This window comes from Mirounga leonina, unplaced genomic scaffold (assembly GCF_011800145.1).
Source record: "Mirounga leonina isolate KUSES-001 unplaced genomic scaffold, KU_Mleo_1.0 Mir_488, whole genome shotgun sequence".
NCBI lineage: Eukaryota > Metazoa > Chordata > Mammalia > Carnivora > Phocidae > Mirounga > Mirounga leonina.
The window spans coordinates 6,600,899-6,624,888 of NW_023270777.1; the positions used below are offsets into that span (position 1 = coordinate 6,600,899).

Below are 23,990 nucleotides of genomic sequence, written 5' to 3' on the forward strand. Positions count from 1 at the left end.
TCATTGGCTGGGTCCTGGTGGTTCTCATTGGCTGGGTCGCGGTGATTCTCATTGGCTGGGTCGTGGTGATTCTCATTGGCTGGGTCACGGTGATTCTCATTGGCTGGAGCCTGGTGGTTCTCATTGGCTGGGTTGTTGCTGGGCCAGGAGGAACTCTTCCTTCCCTCTCCAGGGTAGTAAGGTGAGCTTCTTCCTGTGTGGGAAAGGATTCCTCCTTCTGGGGTCTGTGAACAGTAGCAGGTGGTAGTGGTGAGGAGAGCTTTCCCTTCAGGTCTTTCTGACTCCATTTTAGATGAGGTCTCCTTTTTTCATTTTCACAGGTCCAAACTACCTGTTTAACCTAACCTTGACTGTGTTCTTCTATCTAATAAAGGTGGCGCATTGTTCCTGTTTCTGTCTCAGCACGTTTCCTCTTGCTGTCCTTGACCTGGTGACTCCGTTTTCCTCTTTCTATCTCACCCTCATCCTCCAAGGACCAGAGTACCTCTCAGATCATTCTTGAGCATCACCCTTCCAGCAGCCCTCCTGTGTTTAGCTTCCTATAGCATTTATTGTCTGTTTCATTGTTTGACCCTTAGCATTAGCTCCTTGCATAATTATTTATCCCCACGTATTTAAGTGTCTAGGAGCCCTCCATGGCCCTCTCCTATAAATCTGAATTTTAAGCCTCAGAGTGCCAGGAGTTTATTATAAGCTCTCATTGTTAATGGTGATCATTTGATTATATCACACTCACCTTTGGTCACACTGGCCTTTTCTTTGTTATAATCATGCCAAACATATTTTCACCTTAAGGCTTTTGCACTGTATTTTTTTTTTTCTCTCCTTGGAATATTCTTCTGCATTCGACCTGCAAGCATTTTTGTTACCTTTAGTAAATTTTTTTTTTTTTTAAAGATTGTATTTATTTCTTTGACAGAGAGAGAGATCGTGAGAGCAGGAACACAAGCAGGGGGAGTGGGAGAGGGAGAAGCAGGCTTCCTGCCGAGCAGGGAGCCCGATGTGGGACTCGATCCCAGGACCCTGGGATCATGACCTGAGCCGAAGGCAGACGCTTAACGACTGAGCCACCCAGGCGCCCCAGTAAATCTTTTTTCAAATGTTACTTTCTTGGTATAGCCCATCTTGACCACCCTATTTAAAACTGCAGTCTTCACAATCCTCCCTACGTATCCTACTTCATTTTTCCCCCACTTTATTTTCCCACACTTTTTTCTCCCACTTTATTTTTCCTACTCACTGTACATATAAACTTCTTTTTTTTCTGCCCCCTACTATAATGTAAGGTCCTGAGAGACAGAAATTTTGGTGTTTTGTTCAGTGATATATTTTGTGTCAAAAAGAATAACATAGGGGCGCCTGGGTGGCTCAGTCAGTTAAGCATCTGCCTTCAGCTCAGGTCATGAACCTGGGGTCCTGGGATGTAGTCTGGTGTTGGGCTCCCCACTCAGGGGGGAGTCTGCTTCTCCCTCTCTCTCTGCCCCTCCCCCCCATGCTTGCTCGCCCCCTCTCAAATAAACAAAAATCTTTAAAAAAATTTAAAAGAGTAACATAGTTGGCACTCAGTAAATATTAGAATGCATGAATAAAATAAAATACACCAGCTTTCAATTAAGAACTTGCCCTGCAATTTAGGCTTCCTACCACTATGTGGCAGCAAAGAGGTACTGCCTACAGAAACCCTGGGGGTTTGGGATTGCAAGGAGAGTGAAGTCTTTTCTTAAATATTTAATCCAATGCTTTCCTTCTTTGCCTAAAAAAGCTGTGAGTCTTTTTGCTCTGATTGCTTACAGTCTCTTAGGCGGAGGAACTGATTTCTTGTCTTTAGATGTTTTGCTGGTAGGATCATCCTATATGCTCTCTGGTGCTGGTGACAAGAGGGGCGCTTCCGTGTTCAACCCTGATTCTCTGATATTCTGGGCTCAGCCTCTCAGCTGTGTCCCTTTTAGATTCATTGGGGGGGTGGGGGGGAGCGGGGGAGGACTGATTTCTCAGACTGTCAAATCTTCACTTTTCAGATTGCTTGAAATCTAATGCCTCATGCTTCTTGTTATCATCAGGGATTTCCCCCGCCCCCCGGTCTGTGTTGTCTTCCTTTATGCTGTTACTGGGAGGCATTAGGAAGATGTGATCAGATTGACTTGTAGGTCCAGTCTCGCCACTCCTTACCTTGGCACACCTTGGGCAAGTCATTGAACCTCTGGAGGTTTTAGACTTCCCTTCTGTAAAATGTGGGAGTCAGGTTAGGGTGCCCTGTAAATTCTTTTCCTTCAGCTTAAACGAACACAAATCTAGGAGATAATGTTAACTTTTTTGTTTTGTTATGTTTTGAGAGGGAGCTATTCCAGACAGCTCTCGTCTGGTGTTTTTGCTTAATTTACACACAGTAATTAGCCTGGATCCCTCACCATCACTTAGCAACTGCCCACTTTCAGAATGTGGTTTGGTGAGGTGGTTTAAAGGGACATTATCCCATATATCTTAGCAGAGAGGTGAGGATAAAGCTGATTTCGTCTGGGGACACATGTTTCTTTAAATGTGTCACATTCCCCTGTCTTTGGTTTCTCGTTCACCTGCACCATTTCAGTGAACCCTCCTGGAGGTTGATACCTGTTGGTTTTCTTAGGAATTATTTATTGAGCGTTTACTATATTCCAGACGTGACCCTGAATTCATGCCATCTCTTACTTCTTTCATTTACCAGCACCTCTTGTGAGGAATGGGGTGGCGTCTCCTTTTTCAGATTCTGGATAATATCTCGAAGTGGCACGGCTCCTGGACTAGCCTAGCAGCCAGAGCCTGGCTCCCTGCTTGCCTCCTGCTATTCCTTCTTCCTTTATGTACAAGTTATTTTATTTCCAAATTTTACTTTTACCAAAGTAAAGTGGTATGGACAGATTGTAATCAGTGACATGAAAAACTAAACATATTTTTCCTCTTCCCAGATCGTCTCATATAAGACATTCAGTGTGAGCCTAAGGAAAGAGAACATTCCAAAGAAAACCCTTGGGGCTTCAGGGTCTAGTCCTTTGACAAGTTTAATTTAGAAAGGACCTATCAATCCAGGGGAAAACATTTTCAACTAGTATGTAAATGAGCAAATGGTGTTAATCGGTATGAGTTTTAGTTGAAATCCTAAAGCCCAGTTGAGTACAGATTTATTCAAGCTCTTAAGATCAAGAAAGGCATATGTGTGTGTGTGGGATCTATTTGGTTGTGTTCGAACAAGATGAAGAATAAGAACTATCCGCTTCTGAGCTTCGTGAGGAAGAGTAGAAAAGATAAGCCAACTCCTTGGGATTGATGCTCTTGTTGGAGAAAACTAGACTTCTCTATTGGTCTTTGCTACTATCTCCTGAAAAGAGTGATCTTCTGATTTAAAGGGGTAAAATGAGCTTTAGTATTTGGAGTGAAAGCCTCAGATTTTGTAAAAGAAGTTTACCTTGTTTTTGCCATTGTCACCTCGCCTGGTCCAGTTGCCAAACAATGGCTGATAAATTTTTCTTTACATAATTTAAAAAAATTGTAAATTGTAAAACCGTAATTCACCATCTTAACAACTTCTTCTTTTTTTTTCTTTTTACAGTAGGCTCTACACCCAACATGGGGCTTGAACTCATGACCCTGAGATCATGAGTTGCGTGCTCTACCGACTGAGCCAGCCAGGGGCCCCTACTGTAACCATTTTTAAGTCTACAGTTCAGGAGTATTAAGTATACTGACATGATTCTCCAAGAGATCTGCAGAATATTTTCATCCTGCAGAATATTTTCATCCTGCAGAACTGGAACTCTTCCCATTAAACAGCTTTTCATTTCCCTCTCCCGCCCACCCTTGGTAACCGCCATTTACTTTCTGTCTGTGTGGATCTGATTAGCAGCACTTGTCTTACTGTGTTGGGCCTAGCGTTTCACTTAGCATAATGCCCTCAAAATGCATCCATGTTGGAGCATGTGACAGAATTTCCCTTTTTTTTTAAGGCTGAATAATTGTTCATTTTCTGTATATGACACGTTTTGTTTATCTCTTCATCCGTTGATGGACATTTGGGTTGTTCCCACCTCTTGGCTGCCATGCACGATGCTGCTGTGAACACAGGTGGGCAAAGTCTCTTCAAGATCCTGGTTTCAAAGTTTGGAAGGATACCCAGAAGCAGGAATGACGGTAACTTTTAAGAACTTGCAGTTAAGGACAGGAATGCTGGAAGAAGCAGATTTGAACAAAGTCATGCTAGTCTTTTTTTTTCCCCTAAAGAAAAAAGGATAGATTTTTTAATGTTTAGTTGATTGGCATGCCTGACTCAAATCCCAAGCAAGACGCTCAGACAAGTGAATGAGTGGACTTGCAGAAATTTAGAAAAGGAAGCAGTGGTCATTAAGAGCTAGCCTGAGAAGAGTAAGCATATGTTAGGGGAGGCTGATCTCATTTTTAAAAATACTCCAGCCACTAGGCCTATAGATGCAGACAGATGGTAGAGCTGATGCATGTAGATGGTTTTGGCAAGAGGGGACAGTGACTCTGTTGATGATATGAGGAGATGCATGGGATGGTGGTCTCATTAGAATGGGTGGTAACTGGAAAAATACCTTATTTTATATAGAAGTTTGCGGGGGGGCGTGGTTTATGGTATGCTGCTGTGAGGACCCTGCCCTGTTGAAGGATGGTTTGAGTAAATAATCAGGTTTATAATCTCATATCTGAAGATGATTAATATGCTCCATTCAGAACTCATTCTTTGACTTTTCCAGAATCCTCCTCCTACTTACAGACTTTCCCACTTTTCTGTCAACTTATGGCCACCTGCTTTTGGCACTTTTTTGTCATCTCTCTTTGTTCATTTCCTCATCGTAATAAATACTTGAATAATATTTTATAAAAAAATTAACATTTTATTAGAAAAATAAGAAAACCATCCTTTGCAAGAGTAATGCCCAGAGTTTTCTCAAGACATGGTGAGGTGTGTTTCCCTGGACAATATTAAGTCAGAGAAAAAGTAGAAAACACGTTTGTGTTTGTGTGGATAGGTTCATAGTCGTCTTAAAAATCCCTATGTGTTAGGTATCAAAAGGCTGAAAGAAAATACCTCCAAAAGTTAAGAAAAGGTGTGACTCTTCCAGATGCTGGTTTTTTCTTTGGCAATTCCCTGTGTTTTCCAAGTGGTCGACTTTCTCTTGCATAGATTCGTCTTTGACTATCATGTGCTTCCTGCACCAGGAATTGTTGGTCTCCAACTTTAGAAAGTACCATAGATGTCCCTATTTTAAGGTGAATTGGCCAGGTGGAAACAGCAGATGTTGGTGAGGATGCAGAGAAAGGGGAACTCTCTTACACTATTGGTGGGGATGCAAGCTGGTGCAGCCACTTTGGAAAACAGTATGGAGGTTCCTGAAGAAGTTGAAAATAGAGCTGCCCTATGACCCAGCAATTGCACTACTAGGGATTTACCCCAAAGATACAGATGTAGGGATCCGAAGGAGCATGTGCATCCCAATGTTTATAGCAGCAATGTCCACAGTAGCCAAACTGTGGAAAGAGCCCAGATGTCCATCGACAGATGAATGGATAAAGAAGATGTGGTGTATATATACAATGGAATATTACTGAGCTGTCAAAAAGAATGAAATCTTGCCATTTGCAATGACCTGGATGGAACTAGAGGGTATTATGCTAAATGAAATAAGTCAATCAGAGAAAGACAATTATCATATGATCTCACTCATATGTGGAATTCAAGAAACAAAACAGAGAATCATAGGGGAAGGTAGGGAAAAATAAAGATGAAATCAGAAAAAAAAAAAAAAGTGAATGAGTCCTCTATATGGGGGTGGGGGTGTAGGAATTGGAAGTGAGGTAGCCTCATGAGGAAAATTCCTTCTGAATTGGAGGTTTGGGTGTAGGAGGACTTGGGAAACTTAGCCCCTCAACCTTGTCCTTCCCATTCTGTTCCAGCTCCAACCTTAAAACTAGTGTTTACATGTACCAGGCTCCTTACCTTATGTCATTTCAACCAAACCCCCTTTGATTGTACTCTAGAAAATTCTATAGGTGGAGTGACAGCAAAAAGATCCACTACTTGGCTGTCTATGCAGTGGTTGACCAGCTGGATCATTAGTTAAAGATTGGCCATTTGTCACGTATAGGTAAATAATACCCTTGTTTGATTTATCCTGTGACCTAGATCAAAACTCACCTAAAAAGGGCAAGACATAACCACCATTTACACTCAAATGTTTATTTTCTTGCAAAAATTTTATTTTTCCCAACTGAGGGTTGCTGGAGTGGGGGGTGGGGTGGGAGGGATGGGGTGACTGGGTGATAGACACTGGGGAGGGTATGTACTATGGTGAGTGCTGTGAATTGTGCAAGACTGTTGAATCTCAGATCTGTACCTCTGAAACAAATAATGCAATATATGTTAAGAAAAAAAAAAAGAAGAAGGTAGCAGTAGGGGAAGAATGAAGCGGGGGAAATCGGAGGGGTAGACGAACCATGAGAGACGATGGACTCTGAAAAACAAACTGAGGGGTTCTAGAGGGGAGGGGGGTGGGAGGATGGGTTAGCCTGGTGATGGGTATTGAGGAGGGCACATTCTGCATGGAGCACAGGGTGTTATGCACAAACAATGAATCATGGAACACTGCATCTAAAACTAATGATGTAATGTATGGGGATTAACATAAGAATTAAAAAAAATTAAAAAAAAAAATCCGGAAAAAAAAATTTTATTTTTCCCAAACAATTGCAGAAATTTGAGGTCTTCCCTACTCCAGCTCTTCGTTGTGCTTTAGCAAAACACGTTCATTATTTTTTACTGAAAGGCCAGCATAAATTTTGCCTTGTCATTTGCTGTGGGTGTAGTCATTAAAATGTGGTCTCTTAATCACTTGTTTATGATTTAGATTTTCAGTATCCAGATTGGTGTTTTTTTGTGTGTGTCATCAGAAAGTTTAATAATAAAATATTTTATTCTATATCTCAGTGTGATCTGTTTTAACCGTGCTGGTGCCCCTCACTATTCCAGTCTAGAAATGTGCCTGTGGGGAGGCTGTGTAAGCAGTTTATAGTGGCCCAAAGGCCCCAGGATTGTGTTCTCAGCTTTGTCATATGGACCCTGCCATGTCCTAGTTTTTACCTCATCTTCGATTTAAAAGGAGTGGCAAATTCGTTGCACAACCAATGACCCACAGGCCTTTTGAAGGGCCCCCTGATGCTGGCCTAAGGAGCCAAGGTCAGAGAAGGCACTTCTGTTCATCACTAGTTGATGACTCACTTCAACAATCCTTTAGTTGCTTTCTTTGATTCCCAGTTTCTTGGGGTATCCACTTGTGTCCCAGACCACCTCTTCCTCTTCTGTGAGATACGAACAAACAGTGGATGGTCTGGGAGAGCCAAGTAGGGTGAGCGAGAAGTGGTTCTGGGTTGGCTCATGTGGGTCTTGGTGTGGGGGGGGGGGGGGCAGGTAGATTAGGGATTCTGTTCAGGGCCCCCCTGCAAAGGGGACTCCGGGTTTCACGTGCCCCAGGTGCTACCCTTCAGGGAATATGGTTCACATCAGAGACGTAAATTCACCCCAGAAGGCACAGGTAGTAAATCCTGGTTTCTTAGCGGAGTCATGGAGCTGCAGGAGAAGCCCCATCCTCATAAACCCACTGTTGCCCACAGTATACCCTGACCTTTATGTGGAAAGGGGTACCCTGACTTGACTGGACCCCTAAGCACTTCTTATTCTCATGGACTCTGACCCTGGCATCGTCCCCTCAATGTGGGGAGGGCGTGTGTGTGCACGTGCACGCGCTGGGTGTCCTGTGCTCTCTCCAGCACCTGAGGTCCCTGTGAGCTGGCCGAGAGGCATGGTCACATCTGTGTGTTCATCCAGGGCTGCTGCCCACCAGAGTTCTGGAAGCCCCCTCCAGGCAGAATTCTTCACACTGTATAATCTTAAAATAGCTTACTTGAGGAAGGAGTGTCATTTCCACTTTGCATGGAGGCAGATCCTGAGCTATTGCTGTCTTGCTTGTATATAGGAAAATGTGGCTTGGTGTAAGCATATTACAGAGGAAATTGACCTGGAGAGTGAGGGCCCAGAACTAGGCAATGGGATTGCCAGTGACTTTTAGATTCTACTTCAAAATGTGGTCTTTGCAAGGACACATTTGGGCTCTTTTCATGTCTACTATCTAGCTCATGTGATGCTGAGCATACTGCTTAACCTCTCTGAGCTGCAGCTTTGCATTTTTAAAGTGGAGACCACTGAGGCAGATTCACTTTTTTTAAAGGCATGAAGCTTATGTGATTTGGGGTGGGGGAGCTTTCTTAACGTAAGGTTTAAAAATTCGTTCTTTTGCCAAATTTCCAAATACAACTACGTCAACGCGTTGGAGAAAGAGCATCCCAGGTAAAGGGAATAGTGGGAACAAGGAAGTTTGAAACCACATAACCACTTCAGGGGAAAAGAAGTGATTCTGCATGGTCTCTGGGGTGAGAATACAGAGGGTGGTGTGGTGCAGCCATGGCACTCAGCTTTGGCAGAGCATGAGAAGCACATAGGGAGCTGCTGGTACTGATGCCCAGATCCCACCCCATAAAAGCTTTGTTTTTTAAGAAGCCCCCCTCCCCCCCTCCACTGCCCAAATCACATAAGCTTCATGCCTTTAAAAAAAAAGTGAATCTGGGGCACCTGGGTGGCTCAGTTGTTAAGTGTCTGCCTTCGGCTCAGGTCATGATCCCAGGGTCCTGGGATCAAGCCCCGCATCGGGCTCCCTGCTCAGCGGGAAGCCTGCTTCTCTCCCTCCCACTCCCCCTGCTTGTGTTCCCTCTCTCGCTGTCTCTCTCTCTCTGTCAAAAATAAATAAAATCTTAAAAAAAAAAAAAAAGGTGAATGTGCCTCAGGTCTCCATTTTAAAAACGAAAAGCTGCATCTCAGAGAGATTAAGCAGTATGCCCAGGATCATATGAGCTTGGAGGTGCAGCCTGGCTCCTGGAGTTCTTAAAATTTCCCCAGGTGATTTGAATATGCTGCCAAGGTTGAGAACATGGACTGGTTCTGTGTGCATTGGTTCTCCAACCTCTGTGTCCAGAGTTTCTAATCAGTAGGTCTGGGGGAGGGGACCCAAAAAGTTGCTTTCCTAACAAGTGTCCAGGCGCTGCTGACACTGCAGGGCTGGCATCACAGTTGGAGAACCACTGGCCTAGCTGATGTGGGTTGCATGTGATGCCAACCAAACCTTGAATGTCCATCCTTGAGAACAGAAACACAGCAAGGCCATAGAACAAGTTTAGAAAAATAAGTAACTTATTAGCAGCTGCTATTACAGATACTTAAGGCTCCCTGCTCCCACCAACACACATACGGTTTAACTCAGTAGTTCATGGAAGCTCTCCTTTCAATGCAGCAAATGTTAATGGAGTATGTATTCTGTGTAAAGTATTGAGCTAGTCCCTATAAATCCCTATGTACTGGGGAAAAAAATCCCCTAAGGTTCAGAGTGTCATAAGAAACAAATCAAAGACAGGTTTCCTAGATTTAAAAAAAATCTATTTACAAAAATATATTTAAAAACAGATCAGTGAAAACTTTTGACCTTTCTACACTTGATCTTAGCCAGAAGGCCGAGAAGCGATAAACTTTTGACCTTTCTAAACTCATTTTTTTTCACCCTGTTTTTAGGGATATGATCTAGGAAGAAGAATGTTTTCTAGGGAAAATGTTTAGCTGGCAAATGGATCAATTTAAGGACACTGGAGAATGCAGACTTAGATCCACTTAGCTCGAAATTAAAATCTTTGCTTTTTAATTAACTATTTTTAAATTGGGAAACAAATACATAAACATGGTGACTTCTTTGTAATAGTGCAAATTAAAAATGTAGCATTTCCCCAACTCTTTAACTCCCAGGTCCCCCTTCCTGGAGGCAACTACCCTTGACAGTACTTAGGATACTCAGTTTGCTATGCATGCATCTGTGTGTGAGTGTGTGTGTGTTTGTGTACCCTCCTCCCTTTTGAAAAACATATGGATACATGCTGTACACATTTGTGCTTTATATATACTTACATATATTAACTCATATGGATATGTTGTGCTTCTTTATGGTTGTGTAGTATTTCATTGGGCAGATATGTAACAATGCATTTATCCAGTCCCCTACAGAAGAACACTTTTTAAACAAAATGATCTGAGACTGGAATCTGTCAAAGAAGTAGTAATGAAAATTATTTTTGCAGTGTTTCTGGTTACCTTGACAACCTGAGACATCTTCAAATGCCATGGCATCTCTCATAATGCCACTTTTGGAGCTGAATATATGAGTAAAAGAGACAGGATTGGAATTAATGAAAAGACTAGATCATAGAGTACTTGAAGTAATTTCAGCTGGGGAACAGTTTTATTACTTGTTTCCTTAGTTCCTTTAACAAGGCAATTGAAATTCATTTTGACTGCATGTCAGTCATAGTGTTGACTCATGCTACAAAGTAGTTTTCAATGATTGCTCATTCAGGGGAAAACCTTTATGGTACTGGAGTGGAGCTGAGTTTCCCATGACATTTTTAGGTTGTTTCAGGTTAACCCACCGGGCAACACAGTGCTGACAAAGTCGTCGAAGTGGAACACGGTTAACTGTGCCTCAGCCCTTTTTGAATTATGTCTTTAAAAATCTGTCTTTAGCTTGGCATAATGCAGCACAGTTTGACTGACCTAATTTGATACCTTAAGTTCTTGATGTATATATCTCTGTATCTTTATGTAAAATAATACTTAGGGATAATAGTACAAACTGATTTGCTACCAAATCTGTTTGGACACTCTAAAAAAAATGCTAATAGATCACAAGTGATTGGTAAATGGAGGAAAGCTGTCTCTCCAAAGTGGGAGTGGCATTGTTTCAAAGATAGTTTCCCCAGTATGTTAATATTTTCTTATACCAAGTAACTGGAGCTGAATACAAAAGAAACTAACACAGCTGAACACACCTGGGTAAAGAGGAATAAGCTACCGGTCATGATGCCCATTCATTGCCTCTGGCTGGGCTGGGGCAAGTGATTTGTCTAGGTGGAAGGGCTTGGGTGAGAGTGTTGTAGGGGAGAGGGTGTCCTCCTTGATCTTTGTGCATTTTGTTCGTTTCTCCATAACTTAGTGAGCTAAATCCTTCCCTACCCCTTCCTTCAAGCTACCTCACCTTGTTTTTTGTTGTTATATTTTTTAAGATTTTATTTATTTTAGAGAGAGAGCATGTGGGAGGTGGGTGATGGGGAGGAGCAGAGGGAGAGGGAGAGAGAGAATCTCAAGCAGATGCCCCGCTGAGCACAGAGCCCAGCACGGGGCTTGATCTCATGACCTTGAGATCATGACCTGAACTGAAATCAAGAGTTGAACACTTAACTGACCAAGCTACCCAGGTGCCCCTCACCTTGTTTTTTTGTTTGTTTTTGTTGTTTTTTTTTTTTTTTTAAGGTAAAGACCTAATTGAGCTGAATTTTTCAAAAAGAATAATTTGAGGTTTAGAATGCTTTGCAACCCTGCTAGTGTCTTTTTTGGGGTTGCTGTTGCTTATGTTAATGCTCTGGTTGCAACATAGTTGGCTCTCTCCAACCCCATTTTTCCTAGAACCATATTTTTCCTTTCAGTGTGCCTTGTTGCCTACTGATGAGTTTGCAGGAGAACACATGTCACACTGCAGTGGGAGTATCTGTATCCGATAGCTATGAATAACGTTGGGGTGATCAAACAGCCACACAGGTATCACTTAGAATGTGATCTCAAATAAAGACAATTATCTGTCTGTTTCTTGTTATCTGCTACTTACAGGCACAGGATGAAATGGGATATGTGGAATATAAGAATAGAATGGAGAGTGTGAAAACTCATTGCATGTTCTTCTATGAAGTGTAGCCTAGATATCTTTCTGTTGAATATGATATTATTAATAACTGTGAATCAAAGGGTAGAAGTACTGCTCTTCAAATTGCCATCTCTCCTGGACTTCCTTTCTTGCCATATTTGGTGTAGATTTCCAGCCTTTGAAATGATTTGTTATTTCTGCATGGAAACGCTGTGTGCTGTCTCAATCACGTTGTCAGCATCAACCCACTCATTTCTCACTTTCTATTAAATTTGTTGATTGGGTATGAAACATGAGTATCCTTCAAGTATTCCAGCTAATACATTTTTCCTGTAATTGATGCCAAAGCCAGTATTTTTTTTTCTTCCCCTGTCAGAAGAACCTTCTGGAAATTGGTTACCAAGTTCTCTGTAAACGTTCATTAAACCTATGCCAGGGCATTCCTCTGCCTCTGAAATCCCTGATTTGCTTCGCCATCTCTAGCAGATTCTAAGGTCCTTGAGGACAGAGACCATTTCTTTTGGGCAGTAGCGTATGTTCTTAGAAGGAACACAAAACTCGTTTGTTTGTCAAATTTAATGTTGACTAAATTTTAGCATACAGATTCTAGCCCGTAAAAGAGTCTTTGGGATCTAGATGCAGAGATCATTAAAAATGCATCTTTTATGTAAGACTGAGAATCCTTTCAAGGCTCCACGTGTCAGAGATCTTTTCCTGAGGGGGGTGTGTGTGTGTGTGTGTGTCTGGACTTGTCATATTCTGTATAATGCACTTTTTAGAGTCTGGTTTTTTTTCTTTAAGATTTTATTTCTTTATTTGAGAGAGAGAACAGAGAGAGCACACATGAGTGGGGGGGAGGGGCAGAGAGGGAGAGGGAAAGGCAGACTCCCTGCTGAGCAGGGAGCCCAAAGTGGGGCTCAATCCCAGGACCCCGAGATCATGACCTGAGCCAAAGGCAGACGCTTAACTGACTGAGCCACCCAAGTGCCCCTCAGAGTCTGGAAGCATTTGGGTGAACAGGGCTGTATAACCCAGTGTCGAATCTGCCCCTCTTTTTTCTTCATTCTGTTCATCAGCTGCCTTTCCAGCCTGACCCCATACCAATCTGTGAGTCTATGCACGGTGCCTACAGTGCTTGACACTCTTCTCTACCTGAGTGTGATCTTGGCTTGGCTTGTTAGCCTGAATCCCATGTTCTGTTTCTGGTTTGAATCATGGTTGCTCCCTGGAACCTGATCTCTTCTGATGTTATCAAGTAACCTAGTCTTTCCTTCTGATTTTTGTTCTTTTGTTGTTGTTGTTAGGCTCTAGTGTTTTGCCTTGGATGTGTCCGACCCCAATTACTCCTGCTTTTGCTAATCAGTAAGAATTGCCCAAACCTAGACTCTCAAAGGTTCTGACCATAAAGTTAAACAGTATTGGTTAGTTAATGGCTTTCTCAAATATTAATCCCTGCCAGGTCCAAAATTATGATGGTGTTTATTATAAAAGAGATGCAGCATTTTTTCACTTAGAACTTTCCTTGCCTTTTTTCAGGCAGTATTTGATGGTGCATGACCGCGCATGACATGGCGCGGTCCAGGAAGTGTTGGTTTGACTGGATGATTCTGTGATGATTCAGTTTGTCTGTCATTGAAATGTTCATTTTGTCCAAGACCGAAAAAAAATTGCCCATAAAAGAGCATTCAGATTTTCCTTATGCTTCAGTTCAAGGCACCAGATTCACTTTTGCCTGCTAGGATAGAAATTGGTAAGCATTGCCAAAGTTGAATGTCACTGACATATAAAGACTCATCGAGGGATAAATCAAATATAAATCAAAAAGGATCAAATTTTAGAGTCCAGAAAATTCGGAAGAGCCTGTTCCAACCAGCTCCATTTTACAGGTGAGGACATGAAGTCCAACGTGGATGAAGTAAATTGCCCAAGACCCAACCCAGAGCTGGTTGTTAAGGAGCCTGGACTGAGTCAGGCTGTCATAGTGACAAAATTGTGTGCAGGCAATCGCTTTTCACTGCATGTGTGACATATTAATGGGATCCAACTTTAAAATAAGGGACATGGAGCAGAGCAAAATTTTTTTTAGAAATTACAATTGCCTTACTCCGTTTCATTGACCCATAAGGGATCCTTTGCCTTCTTCTATGTAGTGGGTAAGATAGCCTTTCTCTGAGCCCATGCATCCATGGACAGGGGTCAGGAGAACACGAGGAGCTTTCTCATGCTCTGAAGATCACCCCTCTGCTGGCTTCCATGTCACCATGGGAAGATGCAGCGAGAGAGCCCAAGGGCTCCATACTGTCTCACCTTCCTTCACCTGCCCCCCAATCTCACCAGCATACCCAGCCTTACCAACCCCTGGTGTCTGCCTGGAAATATCAGCACTGATCCTCATCTAACTGGGTCACCACAAAGTGCCAGGACTCCAAAGAGCTCGCTCTACTGTGTCTCTGGGGCCTGCATCAGTTTCTGGTACATGGCAGGTGCTCAGTAAGTGGTGAATGAATGGCCATTTGGCTAAAGATAGAAACATCTTGTAACCACTGAGAATCATGCATATAACTGACAGTCTGGAACCTAGATGAAAATCAGAAGCACTGGATTTTGTTCCCCACCTTGTCCTTGAACAACTGTAATATTTTGATTTGTAATAAGAAATCTGTGTTTGGTTTTTGTCTCCATTTTTGGCATAGAGCTCCGAAAACTCTTGGAATTTGCCAAGTGACAAAAGCAATAAGGGTGTCTTGATATTCATAACAAATCCCTATCAACCACACCTGACTTTATGTTAATGAGGTGACTTTCAGAAACCCCCAAAAGATGGGGGCTGGTTGCCAGGGGACCCAATCATAGGATTGGAGGGTTGGAACTTGTCAGTCTCACACCCTTGACCTCTGGGAAGGGGAAGGGGCTGGAGGTTGGGTCAGTTACCAATGGCCAGTGATTTAATCAGCCAAGCTTATGTATTGAAGCCTCCATAAAAACTCAAAAGGATTGGGTTCACAGAGCTTCTGGAGGTACTGAGAAGATGGTACACCCAGACTGTGGAAGCTCTTGAGTTTTTTTCCCCAGACCTTGCCCTGTGCATCTTTTCTGTGGGGCTGTTCCTGAGTTCTAGCCTTGAAACCAGTATTCTAGTAAATAAAACATTTCTGAGTTCTGTGAGCCCCTCTAGCAAATTCATGGAACTTGGGGAGGGGGTCATGGGGACTTTAGATCTATAGCAGGTTGATTGGAAGCACAGGTGACAATCTGGACTTGCAGTTGGCCTCTGAGGTCAGGGGTGGGGCCACTGTCTTAGAAGACTGAGCTTTTAATCTGTGGGATCTGATGCTCTCTCCAGGGAATGTCAGAATCGAGTTGAATTGGAAGACCCCAGCTGGTGCAGGGACAATTGCTTCATGATATGGAAAAAACCACACACACACACACACACACACACACACACACACACTGGAATTGGAATCAGAATTATATAAATGTATCAACTTGGGGAGTCATTTTGCTCTGCTCATCATTCAAATGAGAGAGGGTTGGATGAGATGACCTGCAGGGTTCCTCTCTGCTCTCTTGCTTCTGTGCTCAAGCATCCACGTAATGTGACTCTGAGACCCTTTGTCAGCACCACGAGTGGCCAAGCCTGGATTCCTCAGGTCCTGCCTGGCAGGGCTCTCCTTTGCACATGGGCAAGGCTGGTAGCTTCACTCTTGCATCCCTCTGGGTCTCTCCTGCTCAGTTGGCCCAAACTCCAGCCATTGGAACTGGCTTGCATTGCTTATAACGGAAATATCCTAGATGGTAGAGCTTAAAACAAAATGGAAGCCTTGACAAAGGCAGAAGCTTGTTGTTCATGTTTGGAGAAATCCAACTGGTAGGAAGGCTGCACCTGCTATTGAGGACCTAAAATTTCATCACAGACATCTCCTCCTCCCTGTTCCCCCACCCATGCTATCATCCTTACGTTCTAACTAGAAGAAGGGAATGACTTTCTAAATAGATGACGCCTATTGGAGAAAACTCCAGAAATCAAGGTGTACATGCATTTGTCCATATCTCCTCAGCCCAAAGTAGGGACCATGGCCACATCGAAGTCGGAGGGAGGTTGGGGACTATAATCTTTTAGCACAATGGCAGTGGTTCTAGAAATGACCATGTCCTCTCCATTTCCTGTGCTGTCCTTTATGTGATTCTGGTTTCAAGGACGTAGAAAAGAATTGCCCCCCCTTCCCCTCTTCTTTGGAGTAGTTTGAATAGGTAAGATCGAAATTACCTGTTCCTTAACCAGGTATTCGGCTTACCTTCGAGACCCTCTGAAGCTCTTTTGTTGTTTTGTTTTGTGTTACGGAGCTGTGATAACGTCGAGGATGGATTTTAAATTTCGATTAAATTTGCTTCATTGTTAGGTCTTCAGTTTTTAAGATTTTCTTTTGTCCGGTTTGAATCATTTATATGGTTCTAGAAATTTTTTTAAAAAACTCCTTTTTTTCACTCCTAATATTCGTCATTTGTGCCTGTGCTGAATTTTTCATAGTCTTCCCAGGGACTTGTCGATTTTATGTTTTTTTTTTTTTTCAAAGAACCTATATTACCTTTGGTGAATCCCTTTCTTTCTTATGGTCTCTTTTTTGTTTTTACGTTTATATAAATATAAATATTTATAAGTGTTATATGTGTTTATATATACATTCATAAGTAATATATTTCTATTTGTTTCTATTTACTATTTTGTTTGACTTTGTCCTGTTTTTGTTTTGTTTTTTAAGAGAGACATGGGTACAGGATTGCCTGGTCAGGTAGGGTTTTGTTTTGTTTTGTTTTTTGTCTTTTTGTTTTCTTCTTTTTAAAGGAAAAAGAGCATTTGTGGCCACGGATTAAGCACCAAAGGGTCTATCTAAAATGAACAATGGATTGCCCAGGGCCCGGCTCCTGTCGGTTCTACAAGGGGGCGGGAGGGGATAAAACAGAGGCTGGAGGAGAGGAAGCAGAATGAGTGTTGAGAACGGAGAGGCGAGCCATCCGTGAGAACAGCTTGGCAGAAACAGGACCAAAGTACAACGTGAGGAAGGGCTGGGGGGAACCGGGAGCTAGAAGCAGCAGAGCAAGCGAAGGATGTCACATCGGGAATAGTTGTATGTTTGACCTTCAATCCCTTGCGTGAGTCAGGTGTTAATTACCCTAATCCACTGTGCCTAGAATCCTCCGTGGTGAGCCAGCAGAGCCTTTCCTCTGCGTCCTCTGTTACCTGTCCCCTGTGTTCGGCACCTTTGCTCGCTCCGGATTTCCTGGTTCCTGAAATCAGCATTCTGCCCCTTGCCTTCCTCCCTCCTCTCCTCGGAGGAGGCTTTGTCCTCTGTCTCTGCCAGGTGAGAACACCCGCCTCTGATCCCACTTCCCTGTGCGTGCTGACCCCGCTCATGCCATCCCCCAACCCTGACTTCTTGTACTGCCAATGCCCTCTGGTCTCTACTAATCGTGCCTCGGTTTCCCCAGGCCACGCTGCCCTTCACTGCTCCACAGGCTTCCCGAGGCCTGGCGCATCAAGGGGCGGGGTGGGGAGGAGGCAGGGCCCCGTTCTCTCTGGGTGCAGCAAGGGCGAGAGGCTAGATTTAGAAGCAAATGTGCTATGCCACGGTGCTGGTGGGCAGGAGCCTTTCCCAGATGGCCGCAGTCCAGATGGGGAGTGGCAGGGGAGGAGGGAGGCAGAGGTTTTAAACAGCTTCTGCAGTGTCAGCAAGCAAGGAGACTGAGCAGGGATCAGGGGTAAAGTCAAAGTGTGTTTACAGAGGTCTGACCTGCAGCATTCTCTTTCCCCTCTGCGTGTGGCATCCCTGAATGGGAATTTAGGGAGCTAATTGGGGGGGTACTGGCGGGGAGCCAACGACCTGGAAGTTGGGGAGGCAGGCTTCACGTGCAGAGGGATTTGAAGGTAATGGAACCCACCCCAGGATGGTACAGAGAGGGATGTTCACTAAGCCTTGCATCTCAGGACTCCCGGATCCTCTTTACCTCATCCAAGGGAAGTCCCACCTGCCTGCAGAAGTCTCAAGCGGGGCTTCCCAGCCTTTCATTCTCTGGCCACATTACACTCTAGCAAAATGACCTTTGCAAAAACCATCACTGACAGGCCGCATCACCTGAATCTGTCATTCAGATGTGAGGCACAGTGTTTTACCATGCCTTGACCGCCATCTTGCTTCATTGACCACAGGTGAAATGATGGCTGGGCATCCTCATCCATTGTCATTGCCACTGTCCCAGGCTGAGAGCATGCCCAGTTGTCTGCAAAGCCTGGAAGGGGCCAAGGAGGCTAGACATTTCTAGAGGAGCCGGAGTGAGGGTGGGGAAGTTAGGAGTTTGGAGGTGGAGCTGTGTTGGAAGGCAGCTCTGATTAAAGAAATAAATGAACCTCAGATGTGAACAGTCAGTTGTCCATTTAATTATGTCCACATGATTAATATAGTAGCTTTAAGGCCTCCACAGTCTTACCCAATAGGGCTACCTCCTGGTAATCTCATTGTCCTTTGGGGTGAGGAACAGTGATTCCTAGGGGACCAGTTTCAAGAATGCTTATGATAGGGGCGCCTGGGTGGCTCAGTCTGTTAAGCGTCTGCCTTCGGCTTAGGTCATGATCCCATAGTCCCAGGATCGGGTCCCGTGTCCGGCTCCCTGCTCAGTGGGGAGTCTGCTTCTCCCTCTGACTCTCCCCTGTCTTGCGCTTTCTCTGTCTCTTTCTCTCCCCACCTCTCAAATCTTTAAAAAAAAAAAAAAAAGAATGCTTATGGTGCCTTCTTCGGGTATTGCAAGCTAACTCTTGGGCCTCCCTTCTGGTCCTTCAGGGACCCTCAGCTTTGACCACTGACTCTGCCTGAAGACTGCAGCCTTGTCATCCCCCCCTTAAGAGAGCAGCCATGCTTCCTACCTTTGCTAACAGGTGCGCTAAATACTGGATGATCTGTCACAGCTCTTCGGTTCTCAACTCTTACAAGATACGTAAACATACGCAAGAATCTGTTCTTACCCAGAGGCTGTTCTTTCAGTAACATCCACCCTCTAGAACACAGCTGAGAACCCAGAAGTTAAGTGGGAAAGGCGTCCGAGTGATCAAAATCATTGTTCTAAACCAAGAGTGAGGACTTTATGCCACCATTCAGAATTTATTAACTCATACCAAAACTTATTTTTTTCTGATGATTAAACTGTAGTGTTCATTTTATGAAAATTACAAACTCCAAGAGTCTAAAGGAAACATACCACTCAGTCCAGTTACCAGATTGTATTCCCTTGCGATAATTTTGGTGTGTTTGTTCTGATCAATTTTTCTTTGTACCTGTGTGTGTAGTTGTCTTTTAAACCAAGTTGGGGGGGGGCACCTGGGTGGCTCAGTCGGTTAAGCGTCTGACTTAGGCTCAGGTCATGATCTCGGGGCCCTGGGTCCATGATCTCAGGTCCTCATGACCTGAGCAGAGTGCTCTGCGCTCAGTGTTGAGTTTGCTTGTCCCTCTGCCTCTGCCCCTCCCCCCACGCGTGCACTCTCTGTCTCTGTCTCAAATAAATAAACCTTAAAAAAAAAAACCAAACAAGTTAGGGTGTTATCACATATATATAGTTTTGTAACCTTTTCTCCATTTGACAATACTATGATATATGTGCACAGAGGTGAAGGGACAGGCTGTTGATGGGCACATCATTTATAATAGGAAACACTGGAAGCAACTTTAGTAATAATACACAGAAAAAGGACAGGAAGGGCAGATTTTAGGAGTTCCTTCGGGGCAGAGGTCCAGGTAGATGGGGAGAAAGGTCTTTCACATTTCACCCCATGCTTTATAAATGCTGTGGCAACTTTTGCAAAGCGGAATCAGTCCTTTATTATCTATATGGCGACTATTTTCTTCAAGTCTGTCATTTTTCATTTGTTGTCATGTCTTTTCTCCTCTAGCAACTTAAGAAATTTGTGTCATGAACCTTCCTACAGTATGATTTCTGAAGTTGGAATCGTGCCAGGGAAGGCCTTTCTCACTTTGATTATACATTGTCTTCAGTTTCTTCCACCCTTGATTCTGTCATTTTATTTATTTATTTTTTTACAACTAATTATGTAATCCAATTGATATTTATTTTTCCATGTGATCTAAGTAATGGAATGCTTCCAAATGAATAAGGTTGTCCCAACACCCTTTATTAAACAATTGACCAATCGATTTTGTATATTCTAAATTCCCATACGTGCTTGGACCGCTTACTACTAAAATCTGTCTACAGTTGGGGGTCAGTGTGTCTACCGAAGCCCAATTAAGGGGCCCATTGATGCTGAGGACTGGAGAGATACTTGCGTGATAAATTATCTAGTGTTGCCTGGGCCTTAAATGAAAGGGACAGCTATAACCCAGAGCCATAAATAAAAATAACAAAGTATGGCTATAAGGCTTTGAAATACGTGGGGTAGGATATGTGGGTAAGAAAGCCCTACTTGTATGAGCGCTCTGGGCAAAGCTCTGGATTGCAAAATGCAAAACAAAACAAGACCAAAAGACCCTCCAGGCTGCCTTGGGAAAGGGGGGAGTTCATTGTAAGTTCCCAGCATCCGGCGCACTCAGTGATGCTGACCCCCTAGGAATTAGCTAGGTGTCATGGTAGCAAGAGCTGAGCTGCCATTGGGAGCCAAGAGGCCATATCTGCCATGTTATCCTGTCTTTTTCTGCCCTCCCCACTTCTCTTCCTGCAGGTTTCTCTACAGATGGGCCATTGAAGCCCCTGGCCCTGATGATTCCATCCCTAGCTAACTGTCCTCTCCTGTTTAAAATCCCAAGAGAATCTACTTAGTCCTAACATCTTCACCACCACCCCCGTCTCCCCCCACCTCCCCACCCCCACCCCCATCAATTCTGGCTGCAGGGATGGGAGTTGACTGTGGGGTGGCTGCTTCCAGAAATTTTAGGGCAGATGAGACCAGGAGACTGTTGAGCATGGCAGACAAAGGTCCTTCCTCTCTGCTTCCCTGTAGGTCCCCTGAGAGCTAGGATTTTCTGCTGTTTTTTAAAAGCAGCCAGACTATATATAGAAACATACCAAGAGCTAGCCCTAAGCAACTGTGAAGTAGGTGAGGTTTATTTTCACATTTCCACCCTCACTGTCTTCCACAGTAGAAGTTTCTTTGGAAGGCACTTTGGGGATTGCCAGCATTTCTAAACTTCTTAAAAAGCTGTGATAATGTGGAGGCTCTGCCCATGAGCTTTGAGCTCAGAGTGGGGTCATCATCTGCTTCTCTAAGCCCTGTGACCTTGGATGAGTTATGTAAACTCCCTAAACCTCCATTTCCCCATCAATAAAATGATGTTATTAATAGTCCCGACCTCAGGGGTTTTGTGAAAGTTAAATGAAGGTCAAGTTTTAACACATCACAGGGTATTTGCGGGGTCTTCATAAATGTTTCTTTTGGGGGTTTTTAATCAGTAAGGATGCTGCCCGTGATTATCCATTCTCTCTGCATTTTCTGTGTATCCCGGTGCTTTCCCCAGATTTTGACATTTGCTTTCTGTAATTGTATTCTGAATATAACATATCATTAGAAGTAGAATAATGAATATACCTTTTGCAAGAAAAATCTCCTTTCCCCACCTCTTGCCAGGTTTTCTATAAAAGAAGGTTGCCTTGCTTTTCTGAACAATGACACCATGCTGCTAATTAGCAGCAAAGCCATTTCTGAATCCGAGAGCTGGCCTCTTTTTCCCAAGCCCCTAATAATCCACTTCCTGTCCCTTCCCGTGGAAGCTTGTTCTTACAAGGACCTGGTTAAAAATCCTTCCTGCCAAGCCCTGAGTGGCTGATGACGTCTAAGAGGATAACATCTCAAGCCACCAAAGGATTGACTGTTTCACTGTGGTATTTTAGGCATTGCTTCCCAGCATTTTGCACGGGCTGGAAATGAACTACCTTGAAATACCAAAAGTCACCTCACGTGGCATTCAGGCACTTTATGAAATGGGAATCCAGCCCCTATCTGAAAAGGAAAGTTTATCCGTTTGCCGCTTCCTGCGTTGGCCAGACCCTACATAGTCCACCTGGGTTCATGAACTGGTGACTTGGAGAAAGATTTGGAGAACCTGCCATTCAGGACAGATTAGATATTTATTATTAATGTCCAGCTTAGAGAGTTAGAAAGTAATATTTTGTCAAAAAGCCAGATACATGCCATGGAGTGAATGCCCAGCACACAGTGTTCCTTCCGGCCGCTGTTTCCAGCCCACTATGATTCAGCCTAAGTGTGGCCAATGCCTGATCCACAGTTCCGTGTGGACCCTGGGGACCAGGAGGTATGGGAATTGGCCAAAGGCCAGATAAGACATGTAGGTGTCCCCTCTTTCCTTACACAGATGGTACCATGCTGTGCATTAAATGTTTATGTCCCCTCCCAAATTCATGTGTTCAATCCTAACCCCCAGTGTGGTGGTATTTGGAGGTGGAGTCTTTGGGAGGTGCTTAGGGCATAAGGGCAAAGCCCTCATAAATGGGACTAGTGGGGCGCCTGGGTGGCTCAGTCGTTAAGCGTCTGCCTTCGGCTCAGGTCATGATCCCGGGGTCCTGGGATCGAGCCCCGCATCGGGCTCCCTGCTCCGCGGGAAGCCTGCTTCTCCCTCTCCCACTCCCCCTGCTTGTGTTCCCTCTCTCGCTGTGTCTCTCTCTGTCAAAATAAATAAATAAAATCTTGAATGGATGGATGGATGGATGGATGGATGGATGGATGGATGGATGGATGATGGATGATGGATGGATGGATGGATGGATGGATGGATGGGTGATGGATGATGGATGATGGATGATGGATGGATGGATGGATGAGACTAGTGCCCTTATAAAAGATCCCACAGAGCTCCCACGCCCTTCCTGCCATGTGGGGACCCAGCCCAAAGATGGTGGTCCGGGAACCAGCAAGCAGGTCCTCACCAGACACCAGATCCATTGGTACCTTGATCTTGGACTTGCCAGCCTCCAGAACTGTGGGAAATGAATTCTGTTGTTTATAAACCACCCTACCTCTGGTATTCTGTTAGGATGGCCCGCATGGTCTAAGACAGATGGGGGACAGATACCTGCCCACTGAGTGTCCACTCTCTGAGTGGTTTTTCTATTAGTAGTTTCAATTCCCGTGGAGGAAAAATATGACTTTCTAATGCAGCTGTCCATAATGGTGGAAGAGCTTGGAAGCTAGCCGACTTTTCTCGGAAATGACTCGTGCCCCTTTTCTTCTATAACAGGATGCCCTACCTGCTAACCTTTCCTTGCATCGGTTGCTCATGTTACTTGTTTATGTCCCGCTCCACGCCCAAAGGGACTTGTAAATCGATGCAGCAGATATCATCCGATGTTGCTAAAGACTGTGTCCAGTTTTGGACAGATCCGCTTTTGGGGCTGGGGTCGCTGCTAAGCACGGTGTGCTCAGCCACTGTTAGTGGGTTTGGGCTTTGCTGCTGCTTGCCCTGTCTGTCCTGGTATCACTGTTATTACGTGTGCTCGGGACCCCATAGGTTCTCCCTTCGATGTATTTTGAGACGACAGCGCTTACTCCAGCTTGGAAGGAGGAACGGGAGTAAGGCTTATGCCAAGTCTGTAGTAAGCCTTTGGCTCTGTATTAGCCCACAGTGTGTGGGCACAGGAATCTTCTGAATGGAAACTTCCAACCAAGTCTGCTATTCTAAAAACACCCGTGTCAACCGAATAGAGGAAATGTGTGTATGGCGGCCATGTCTCATTCCCTTCCTTTACCTGCCCTGCCCTCCTCTGTTAGTTGTGATGGGATTCCGAAATCCCCCAAGCCCAAGCAGAGCTTCCCACTCACCAACTCTTCAGGGGCCCAGGAGGGAAGACACGGAGAGCCAGGGGGGTTCCTGGCCAAGCGTGTGATGACATCAACTGGGACCCTACAGGTGTGTGAGGGCTTTAGCATCAGATCAGACTAAAACAATCCTCCCAGGGCCCCAGTCCTGCCTGGCCTTTTGGATTTTACTTTGGAAGAATCAAAGAGGGGGACATTGTGGGGAACTAAAAAAAAAAAAGCAAAAAAAAAAAAACAAAACACACACCAAGGACAGGGAGCTCCTAGGGGTTGAGTCATGTCCCCGCCCAGAAGATGTTCTAACCCCCAGTACCTGG

At 44.3% G+C, this 23,990-nt stretch overlaps 1 protein-coding gene and 1 pseudogene across 3 annotated transcripts in view; one reads left to right on the forward strand and one right to left on the reverse strand.

Annotated features, from left to right (window-relative positions):
- Positions 1–23,990, forward strand: part of ARHGAP44 (Rho GTPase activating protein 44) — a 164,543-nt gene that overhangs the window by 34,898 nt on the left and 105,655 nt on the right. The gene's annotated exons all lie outside the window — the stretch shown is intronic.
- On the reverse strand, positions 9,464–9,621 carry LOC118000198 (annotated as a pseudogene).